An 11,053-nucleotide genomic window follows, 5' to 3' on the forward strand; every position below is an offset into this window, starting at 1 on the left:
AAGAAGGGCTTCTGCAGAAGTCCAGGTGAGCGAGGATGAGGTCCTGAACCCAGGTGAAGGGGACAGGAGAGGAGAGGGAAATTCTACACGTGAACTGGACTCGGTGACTAATAAGTTTGGAAAACACGGCAGGGGGAGGATCCAGGGTGAGCCCCGGCTCTCTGAGTGACTGTGGGCGGGTAGTGGTACCGTTGACCGAGGTGGCAGATGGCAGTGAGGGGTGAGTGTGGGGAGGGAGATAAAGAGTCTGGATTCGAGCAGGTTGAGTCAGAGATGCCCGTGAGAGCGGTGGGTGGAGCTATCCTGCTTGGTCAGGCTTCTGGGGGTCTTGGGCTGCGGGCACCCCTCGCCCAGGCAGGGCCCAGGTGAGTGAGTGCTTGAAGGAAATGCAATGAGTTCAAACGTGATGAGTTCATAAGGCAGTACTGGTGTCTCCTGTCCAGTCTCTAGCCTTCCCAGGGGCCAGACCTTTTCCATATCGTATTTCTGGGAACCACCCAAAGTGTAGGTTCCCCTTGTTTTCTTCCTCTTCTGAGCCGTCTTAGGCTGTGGGCAGGCTCCTACTCATGGGGCTTCAGGCAAAAGTAATTGGGAAAGCCTGATGAGGCTGGGTGTGCCCTTGTTCTCATCTTCTGGTGCGAAGATAAGCAAAGTGAAGGGCAGGGGGAGGAGCCTGGTGGGGCAGGAGGGGGCGTGGGTGCCAAGCAGGTGCCAAGGCTGGGATAGGTGTTGGGTCACTGAGGCTCCGGGGGGGGGGGGGGGGCATCATTTCTGAGTCCGGTCATTTCTGAGTTGCAATTTCTGGGCTGTCCCCGGTCAGGATGTGCTTGTCTGAGGGTCCACCCGGGGCTTGACACGGAGAAGGCTAGTGGTTTTGTTGGTGACGCCTCTGAGGACGGCATGTGGAACTACCAGCTTGGCCCTCTGGTGGGATCCTGGGCTCTGTGTGTTTGGGGGGCAGGGTGTGTGATGTGGACGGGAGGCTCGTGGTTGTCTTCTTCCGTTTTAGTATTTTCCTGTGGCAGGAAAAAGAAGAGAAGAACAGATTGGGGGGGGGGGGAAGCAAGAGAATGAAGCAGAGTTAGGAATGAAGGAAGAAAAATGAAGAGGAGAGAGGAAGAGAAACAGAAAACAAGAAGGAGAGAAGAAAGGTATCTAGGAAATTCCTTCCCCGCTGAAAGAAATGGAAAGATCAGGATTGAGACGGGAAGTGAGGGCCATGGACAGGAAAACAGAAGGCGGTGAGAAGGCAGAAGCACGGAGATGTGGACGAGACAGAGGGCGAGGGGTGGGGGGGGTGGTGCGGAGGGAGGGAGGGATGGAGAGAGGCCTGCTTGGATAAAGCACTTGGCCCCACCTTCCTTCTGCCCCCACCATCTGCCCGGTTCTCAGTTGCAGAATCAAAGGGGCCAGAGCCCCAGCCAGCTGCCCGGTCTCTATTCCCGACCCCCCAGCTGGGCCGCGGGAAGGGGTCAGAGGCGGTGTCACCATTGCTTCTGCTGGGCAGGGGGCCCTCAGGCAGGGTCTGGAGAGGAGCCAGGCTGACCCGTGGTCCCGGCCCCTGGGAACCAAAGGGGTGTCTGCCTTCACGCAGTAGTCCTTCCTGGCTGCTTCTCTCGACTTGCTTTTCCCTGCGATGGAACAGAACCGTGAGCCCGCGTGCCGGGTGGTCACTAAGGACCTTACAGTGCAGAGCGGGAAGACTGGGTCATAATAAACCGGGGCCGAGGCAGCGCGTGGGGTGAAGCCCTTCGTAACCGTCACACCCTGTGCGTGGCAAGCGGCACACGCTTGCACCCTGGCAGCCGGGCCGTGGGCTGCAAAAGCGGTGAAGCCTCTGAATACTGAGGGCTGGTTTTCTGAAGCCAACTCATAATGGGAAGAGAAATGCCATCTCAGAGGCCTGGGGAGCAGGGGCCTACTCTGGCTTGAGTCGGTGACACACGTCTAGACAGAGAAGGTGTCGTCACAGGGGGGATCCCGGGTGCACAGGAAATAAGCTGCATGGCTCTGAACAAACCCAGGTCAGAGGACAGGGCCTGGGAGTGGGGGATGCTGGTAGGTTCCTGATGGAGAGGAACTGTGGTGGAGCCCTAGTGGAGGCTGTGGGGCCTTTTCAGAGAGAAAATTTCCCTCACACCCCCCCCCCCCACCCCCTTCCCTTGATCTGATTGTGTGTTCATTTGGTGCCCAGTTACTGATTTGGCTTCCATGGGACCCTGATGCCAGGAAGGAGGTCACCTGAGGTGGGGACTCATCCCGCTGGTCCCTGGAGTAACTATTTTAAAAAATCAATACGTTGGCATAACCGCAGCAAGAAATGCTACGTGTCGAGTGAGAACTTACCAGACTCTGCTGAACGCGTTGCGTGAATATGGCACCCGGCGTTGCCAACGGTCTCGCCAGGCGGGCGTTCCTTCCTCCGCCTCGTAGATGGGAAGCCGGGCTCGGGTCCGGGGTTTGCGGCAAGGCTCTGGAGGCCAAGAGCCTGGTCTCTTCACCCTTCTCTTCTCGGAGGGGGTGGGGGCGATGCTGGGCTCGGAGCCCGGGCCCAAGTACAGCCTGAGTCACCCCCACTGGACGTGGGCGGTGTGCGTCTGCCCCTGAGAAGGCGGTGTGAGAAGCCCCGGGTCTGGACAAGCGGGGCTCGGGCCACGTGCTGGCACCGGCCAATGCCTCTCGGGGCGGGGGGGGGGGGGGGCGGCATCTCTGGGAGGCTCTGCTGGCCCGGGGGCCTCCCCGCTGGACTCCCCCAAACCTGCAGCCAGGACCGCTGCATCTGCAGGACACGGGGCTGGATTTGTAGCGTGGAGGTGCTCGCTCCGTCCCTCGTTCTGGGATCAGTAAGGGAAGATGAAGGGCCGGCGGGAGTGTCAGCCTAGGGATCCAAAGAATGAGGGCAGCCGAGCAGGAGGGGAGCTGATGTGAGGGCCGGTGTCTGGCTGAAAGGAGATTTGGAAGCCAGATTGGAACCAGCATTCCAGGGGACCGGGAGCTGGCAGGGAACCAGAGGAAGAGAGGGGAGAAGGGGATTTGCTAGAGGTGAAGAAAAGAGGGACCCTCTGTAGGCCCGGGGGTGGGGCTCCAGCCAGCCAACGGCAGCTGCTTGTGCCCCACCTGGGACCCAGGGGCACAGAGGACCCTAAGCTTGGGAGGGAAGTGAGGCAGCCACCTCTGGGTCTCCACCACGAATGCTTCCTGGGGCTGCCGGCTCCCTGTCCAGAGTCCGCCGGCAGCTGGGGAAGAGAGACCGGTGGCAGCTTTGGCTGCTGCCCAACCCTGACTCATGCCTTCCAGAGCCACCACATCTTATTTTAACATTTCCCAGGGCTGTCATCGGCACCAGGAGTTAATTGCAAGAGGGCTGTGGGGGAAGCGGGAGAGGGCGTTCGCACTCGGAGCACGGAAAGGGGCTGGGACTCCTGTTGCTGGAGGAAAGCCTCAGCCTCCCTCCGCCTCCCTGCTCTGCAGGGCGGTCAGGAGAGGAGATGTCTGGGCTCTGGGCGCAGACTCTAGGCAGGCTCCCCGGGGAGAGGCACCGGAGTGGACAGACAAGGTCCTGGCTGCGTTTGCCCCTCGTCCCACAGAGGCGGGCATGCAGACGCGGCTCCCAGGCTCGGGGTGCGGAGATAAAATGCTAATCGCATTTTTCTCCACCTTCTGGGCCTGCAGGGTTTTTGCTTGCTTCATGGGGCCGGTATTCCCCTTCCGCTTTCCCTGCCAGACAGGGAGTGGGGCGGGAGGGGGGCGGGCACTGATCATCTTACCCAGCAGGGGCTGAGCACCTCCCCCTGGGCCCCCAAATCCAGAGGCTCCCAAAGACACTCCAAGGTTTCATCTGGGCCCGAAGTGAGTGGGGCCATCCAGACTGCTTTTCCAGGCAGAGCAGCCAAGGAATAGAGCTAGAACTACATCTAGAAGGCCCGGGGACTGGGGTATCCTGATGGGCCCCGGTGCACCCAAAGGCCCATCGTTTTGCTTGTCCTGGGAATGGAACTCCTATTTTTATATTTCCTTCCTTCCTTCCTTCCTTCCTATGTTTGTTTATTCTTGAGAGAGACAGAGCATGAGCTGGGGAGCAGCAGAGAGAGAGAGAGGGTGACACAGAATCTGAAGCAGGCTCCCAGCTGTCAGCACAGAGCCCGACGCGGGGCTCGAACTCACGAACCAAGAGATCATGACCTGAGCTGAAGTTGGACACTTCACCGACGGAGCCACCCAGATGCCCCTTTTATATTTTCATCACTGGGGGCAAACGTTTGTGCAGTGCTTGGCAGCTGGCAAAATTCTTCCACAGGTTTTCTGATTTAAGCCTTAAAGCGCTCCGTGAGGTGGGCCTTCTAAAGCCACTCGTTGACGCAGATGAGGGAGGTGATGCCCCAGTAAGTACCAGAGCCAGGACCCAAACCAGTCTGAGGGCTTGGCGCTGGGAGGGCCCTGCCTCTGAGATAAGGACCTGGCCCCGTGAGAGCAGCCTCACCCCAACGATGCCTGGGCCTCTGGTGACATGTCTGTTCAAATTGTAAAGTCCCTTATTTTGACCTCTCCTGCTTCCCTAGAGTTACCAGCGAAACCTCAGAAGCACAGTTCTCTGCTCTACGGACAGGGAAGTTGGGGGGGGGGGGATACTCTGAAGTCATTAGTACCTCTTCTGCAGAAGGGCGTCCACACCCCGTTTCTTCCCCAAGTCCCTAAGTCTGGGCTCATGGTCAGATTCCAGAGCCTTCTCGCCCGGAGGCAGAACACACACTGTACTCCTGTCCTGGAGTCTGAGGTGGACCCAGCCCTACCCCTACCCCAGCTCTTGGCTCCCCAACTCTCTCTCTGTTTTTAAAAGTTTTATTTATTTATTTTGAGAGAGAGCAGGGGAGGGGAAGGAAGAGGGAGAGAGAGAGAGAGAATCCCCACTCTTGGCTCCTCAACTCTGTCCCTTTCCCCCCCCCCCCCAAGTTTTATTTATCTATTTCTTTAGAGAGCAAGGGAGGGGCAGATGGAGGGGGAGACAGAATCCCAAGCAGGCTCCGCACTGTCAGCACAGAGTCCGACATGGGGCTCGAACACACGAACCAAGAGATCATGCCCTGAGCTGAGATCAAGAGTCAGACGCTTAACTGACTGATGCACCCAGGCATCCCTCCCCGACTCTCTTTAATAGACATGCCTATACCCGAGTTTCCTCAATGTGTGAGTTTTTTCACGTTCTTGCAAGTGGGTTTCTGGTTTGGTCCCTATTTCAAGCTCTTCTTCCAGGATTCTGCACTCATGCCACTTTGGTCCCTGACCCTTGCTTCTCACCCACACATTGGGCACCCCTTCCTGAGGTCTGTCGTTTCTCCTTGTGCCCATGTCATGGCTGCCAGACCCTGCCCACAGGTGCCCAGGCCTGCGTCACCTCCTCCATGGGTCCCTTTCCAGCCCTGGCCCTGGGATGAACACTAAACCTGAGATTGGACTAGGAAGAGAGAGACCTGAATGGAAGGAGGGGAAGACCTAGGAAAGGGGGCAGTGGACCACCACCCTGGGGGCTACAGGGAAGCCCTGAGAGGGACCTGGCAGAAGGGAGCCCAGGAGGGTGGCCCCTCTGCTTCTGGGGCCCTCCTCTCTTGGCCTCCAGTGTAACAGCCCCCATAACAGAGTGGCTGGCCCCCCAGGGCACGGGTGCCTGAGATATTTTTAAAAACCATTACAACAGTTCTAACTGGGGAGAACCAGCCTCCAGCTAGGCCATAGGGTCAATAGCGTTTAATCTCCTGCCTGTGATCTTTCCGCTCTTGTGGCCAGCTGTCAAACGATCAGCTTGGATCAGCTGAAGACGGAAATGTAATTATTTATTTTGAAGCCGTTCGTGTTTAATTCCACAAAAATTGCGCCACCGAGCAGAGGTTATGGGGGATTACTGGAAAAAGGGAGATCGGAGTGACTTTGGGCCTGATTCACATCTGCCTCCCTTCCAACAGGTTGGCCCCTTGCAAGGGACCATTGGTTTTGACGGATGGCTGCGTGTGTAGGCCTTGCCTTTAAGACATAGATGCTTCAGGTCTCTGTGCCTTGGGCAGTGGGAAGTCGGGCGGGAGGCCTGAGCCCTGTGCTTCGCCAGGGTGAGTGCTCATCTCCTTTTCTGTTCTTAATCATCCTAGTGACGGCATGCCCTCAGACTGCCGGGAGGGCAAGGGGGGGGGGATGTTGGTGCCAAGTGGATTGACTGGAGCGTGTGTGCGTGTGTGCACCCACGTGTGTGTGTCTGAGGTTGGATGGGGAGGAGCGGGGTGGAGCGAATCAAGGTTCCATGCAACCCGGATGTGGTTGGGGAGTGATGGGGAGGCCGTTCCCTTGGATGGACAATCCAGCTGGGCAACAGCAGCTCTTTCTGGAGAGGCATGGGTGGCCCCAGGAGCTTGGTCTGCTGCTGTTTTGGAGTTCTAGGCACAGGGGGTTGGAGCCTGGCTGGTCCTGAGACCTGTGACTGGGATTTCTTGGGGGAGGTGGGGGCCGTAACCTCTCCCCGGCGCGTTCAGTTTAGAAACCCATGGGAAGGGTGTGCCGTCCGGTAGGCATTCCCAGGCCTCTGTCCTCAGGGGCCTCAGTCTGTTCTGAAGTTAGATTCTGGCCAGTTGTCCCCTGGCCTTCTGTCCCCGTCATCCAAATTTAAGTGCTAGATGCAGGCTGACCGCAGCTCTCTTCTCTCCATACTGCTCTGAGTTCCTCCTCCCCTTCCTCCTCCTCTCCATTCTGGGAGAAAGACTCTGTGTTCTCAACGTCTCTCTGAAAGACCCCTTTCCTTTCCCAAACTCAAACCTGAGGACCCTTGGCTGCTTTTTGTCCACAGCCAGTGGTTAGTCTTCTGCTCGTCGTGTTCGAGGAGGTAGGAGGGAAGACGAGGGGGCAGTATTCTTCCAGCTCACTGCTGTCACTGCTTAAACATTTCCACCTCCCAAGGCCACGTGAAATAAAACCCTTTCGCGTCTGGGACTTCGAGCCTCCGGGCAGAACCATCCGTGGCCCCTCCTGTCGTGTCTCCCAGTGCTGACCCCGTCACTCTTTCAAGGAAGAGTCTGACGTCTCTAAGTCCAGCCCCCCTCCCTGGGTGACGTGAACGGATGCTTCCTTGACTGGCACCTTAGGCCCCCCCCCCCCCCCCAATTCTTGAGAAACCTTCACCTAGGCCTCAGCCCCGCTGCCCGCCATCTTGCCCGCGGCTCGGTGTCTTCTTGGCCTGGTGAAACTCAGGCGCCAGCTGTCCGTCCTCCCGCCTTGCTCTCTTGTCCTCCCGCCCTCCCACTCCCTCGTCCTCATCACGCCTGCTCCTCAGTGTCCTAAAGATCCAGCTCCCGGACCGTCCAGTCTCTCTCAACCTGGCAGCCCCTTCTTGGCTTTGCCCTCTATCCTCCCCCACCCAGCCCCCAAGGCCAGTGCCCTCAGCACACCTCTCTCCTGCCAACACCTGGCCAGCCAAATGCCAGCCCTCCACCTCCTCACGCCTGCACCTGGGATGCTGGAAAACTTCAGCCTTGGGGACGTGACCACAGCAACAGCATTGTCTCCCACCTCCCGGCTGACCTGTCCCCGCCCCCGACGATCCCTCTCCATATCCATGACCGGCACTCTCCCCATGGTGGCTCTGTCGAACTTTCAGGGCTCTCAGGTTCCCCAGCATGCTGCCCGCTCCCCCAATCCTCTCAACCAATGTTGGGACCGCACAGGGGCAGTAGCGACCTTCGGTTCCTTGCCTCTCTTCACCCTTCGCACAACCACAGACGAATCTGTGTCCAAAACCCTCTGTATCTTTCCTTCGGTTGCAGCAGAAAGTTCTTCATCCTTTCAAAGCCTTCTGAACCGCTCTCTCCAAACATTAATTAGCCATCCAGGTCTCCAGCACCCCTTTCTACGGCGTGTAGCATCATCCAGGCCTCCTCCTGTCAACTCCCTGGACTCTATATGTCCAGCTCTAACCACTGCCAGGTGGCTTCCCTTCCCCTCACTGCTCAGCCAGGGGGAGAGAGGTCAGCCTCCTCTTCTCGTGGAAACACGTGGACTTTCTGTGGTGCCCCGCTCTCGGGCACCCCTTCTGCCCACGTTCGCTGCCACCCACGTGGTCTGGCCTCGCTCCCTTCCTTCCTTCTGCCGGGACTGCTCCCGCCGAGGCCTGACGTCCTTGGTGTTGTGAGCACTGCCAAGTGCACGATGGCCTCGCCGCACTTCTCTGCAGAGTTTGCCTGCCGCCCCGGAGACTTTCTGCTACCGTGATTCCCGTCGCCTCCTGGTTGGATGATCTTTTCTGTCTCCTCCACCTGGTGGTTGGCATTCCTTCGGGCTCCCACTGTGGCCCTACCTTTCTTGCTTGTATCCTCTCCCTGGGGACTTGGTCCACTTCCAAGGTTGCATCTGTCACCTGGGTGCTGCTCTCTCCCGAATTAAGTTGTCTAGTCCAGAGAATTGTCCTAAGCGATAAATCTGTATTTCCGTTGCCCGGGAGACCTCTCTTGAAGGTCCAAAGGTACCTGGAATCCAACAGGGCAGAACGAAATTGCCTTCTGCTGTGAGCGGACTGCCGTCCCCTGTTGCCCACATCAGCATCCCAGGGTTGTCCCCCCTTCCTTACTTGCATGGAGCTGATTGCCAGACTGGGCTGCCTCCCCACCTTGCCTGCCCTGGACCGGGCTCCCAGCATCTCTCTCAGCAGCAAGGCCCCTGGTGACCTGCCCTTGGCCACGACTTGACCCTCAAAGCCTCTGACCACACTGAACCTTCAGTGTCCGCCTCTCCTGCCTCTCGTTTCCTTGAGGTTAGAGCGCCTTCTTTCATCACCTCCTCTGCATGGCAGCTGATGACTTAGTCGTCCTTTCCAACTCTGCACATGTCACCTCATCCGGGAACACTTCTGTGACACCACCCTCGAATCGGGTCTGTGCAGCCCTCAGTGCCCTTAGAGCCCCCCTGCTCACCTCTTAAAGCACCAGCTGCCCTGTAATAACCACTGTAATATCACCTCCGCCCCTCTGTCTCCCCCACCGAGGTCTGGGGCTGTCTCTCTTATTCCTGTGCATCAAAACAATGCCATATGATTATCGAGTAATCAAGGAGGACTTCCTGGGAGAGGTGATTGTTAAGTGGCATTTTGTAGGCAGCCATAAAATGGTGCGAAAAGGAGGATGTAAGTGAACTGGGTAGAGTGTGGGGGTGGGTGGGTAGTCTCAGACTCTGACTTCTTCAGGAGTAGGGAAGATAGAGAAATGACTATATTTAATTGGCGGGACGGAGGGTGGGGGACACCGGCAGAAAGCACGCCTCAGTGACTGGCATCACAGTCTGGAGAAAGCACAGGGGTTTGCTGTTGCTGGTTTCAGGTGGCAGGGCTGGGGTGGGGGGGTGGCACCGTGTGGTACAGATGGAGGGAGGCAGTTGGGATAGAGCCACTGGCGGGCTCCTTCAGAAACCAGCAGGTGGGGTGTGACTTTGCCCACCCTCCCTGGCACGACTCCCAGGTGTCTTGGAGGCGCTGGGCCTGGAGGTGCTCACTCGCAGGCTGCCGGGCCGGCCCCGGAAGCCACAGGTGGGCATGTTGGACCAGAGACACAGGAAGCAGGCACGGCCTTCCCTTTTCTTCTCTGAGCCTTCCTGAATGGATGGAGCCCACCGTCCCTGTCGGGGGAACCGGGTCCAAGGCGGACGGGGTGTCTGAGACCACAGGTGAGATGAGTCCTATTGTAGTCCCTTCCAGGCCAAGGAATTACAGACTTGAGCCTCCATGTGAGTAAGACGCAGGTAAACCCAGCGCGCTGGGTGGGGATCAAGCATCTGTGTAGATGCTGGTAGAGGAGGTGCTGGTGGCCGTTTCGGCCACAGGAGGGCGCACAGGCTCCAGGAACGGTTTCTCAGGGCTGGCCAATAAGGTGTCCAGGAGGGGTGGCTAGATGTGAGAGCATTGGCTGCAGATGGGACACCAGGACTCAACTCTCACCTTTCAGAATCACTCTGTCATTGTCCCTAGCACGAGGGCCATTCGTGGGTTCATTGATGTAAGAAGCATTTGCCGAGAACCTGGGGTGGAGGTGGGGCCAGCTCTGAGCCAGCAGGCTCTGGGGAGGTAGAGTCAGACAAGCCCACGTGGATATTGTGGGGGAGCAGACAGTCTGGGCAGGGAGTCTGACTGTCAAAACTGCAGTCTCCGTGTGGCGTGTCTGTGCTGTGACAGAGGGACATGCCGAGTGCAGTGGGGGCGAGTGTTGATTCTGCTTGCGACTTGGGAAAAGGCTTCCCACTGTGGGTAGTATTTGCTGTGGGTCTTGAAGAGTGAGTAGGAGTTCATCAGGCCAGAAAGTTAGGGAAAAGGCAGTCCCGGTAGGGGAATGTCGTGAGCCGGGGCCTGGAGGCAGGAACCCAAGCTGGCTAGGCAGGTGAATGTCCGCTGGGAGGAGGCTGGCTGGCAGAGACGGTGTTGGCTACTGGGTTGGGGACGAGATGGGGAGGGAGTCTGGGCAGATCCAGGTTGTGTGGGGCCGGAAGCTTTAAGGTTTTGGAGGCTTCTTGGAACACGAACACCAAGCTGGGCAGAGGGGCTTGGAAGGGTGCACATAAGCGAGAGATCTGAGGCTTAAGCTTATTAGCTGCATGGAAAATCCCCCTGTGCGTGGGAGACACATCTGCGACATCTTCCCTGTTTCCTTTTAGATTTCCTGCCTGCCCTCAGCAGCTGGCTTCCCTCGGGCAGCAAAGAGTTTCTGCTTTCTCCCTCCCTTCGCGGGTGCCCCGGAGCCTCCGGCAGTGGTTCGGGACCAGATTCAGGAAACCAGAGTCCGGGGCTCTCCTGGAGGCAGGGAGGCCGCACTGCTCTGCTGGGGGAGGGGGCTGGGGATGGCTTTTCACACCCAGTCTATGCAAATAGTGGCCCACAGTTTTTCCACGGGGCGTCTGTAACTCCGTCCAGGTTAACACCTTAAATAATTCACAGGTGTGGAGCATTTTCTGTGGCCCAAGCACTTTTCACACCTCGCCGCACCCGGGTGAAGGGCAGGTAAACCGTTCCCGCCGCAGAAGGCTCATGATTGGCCCAAGG

At 58.1% G+C, this 11,053-nt stretch overlaps 1 long non-coding RNA gene across 1 annotated transcript; it reads right to left on the reverse strand.

The window, feature by feature from the left end:
- Positions 1-574: 574 nt before the first annotated feature.
- Positions 575-2,642, reverse strand: LOC132660940 (uncharacterized). Its single transcript, XR_009601982.2, has 3 exons — positions 2,347-2,642; positions 1,489-1,631; positions 575-1,016 (listed from the first exon to the last, which is right to left on the reverse strand). It is a non-coding gene; the product is annotated as an uncharacterized LOC132660940 (long non-coding RNA).
- Positions 2,643-11,053: the final 8,411 nt, after the last annotated feature.

The sequence above is a fragment of the Panthera onca genome, chromosome D1, assembly GCF_046562875.1.
Source record: "Panthera onca isolate mPanOnc1 chromosome D1, mPanOnc1 haplotype 2, whole genome shotgun sequence".
Classification (NCBI taxonomy): domain Eukaryota; kingdom Metazoa; phylum Chordata; class Mammalia; order Carnivora; family Felidae; genus Panthera; species Panthera onca.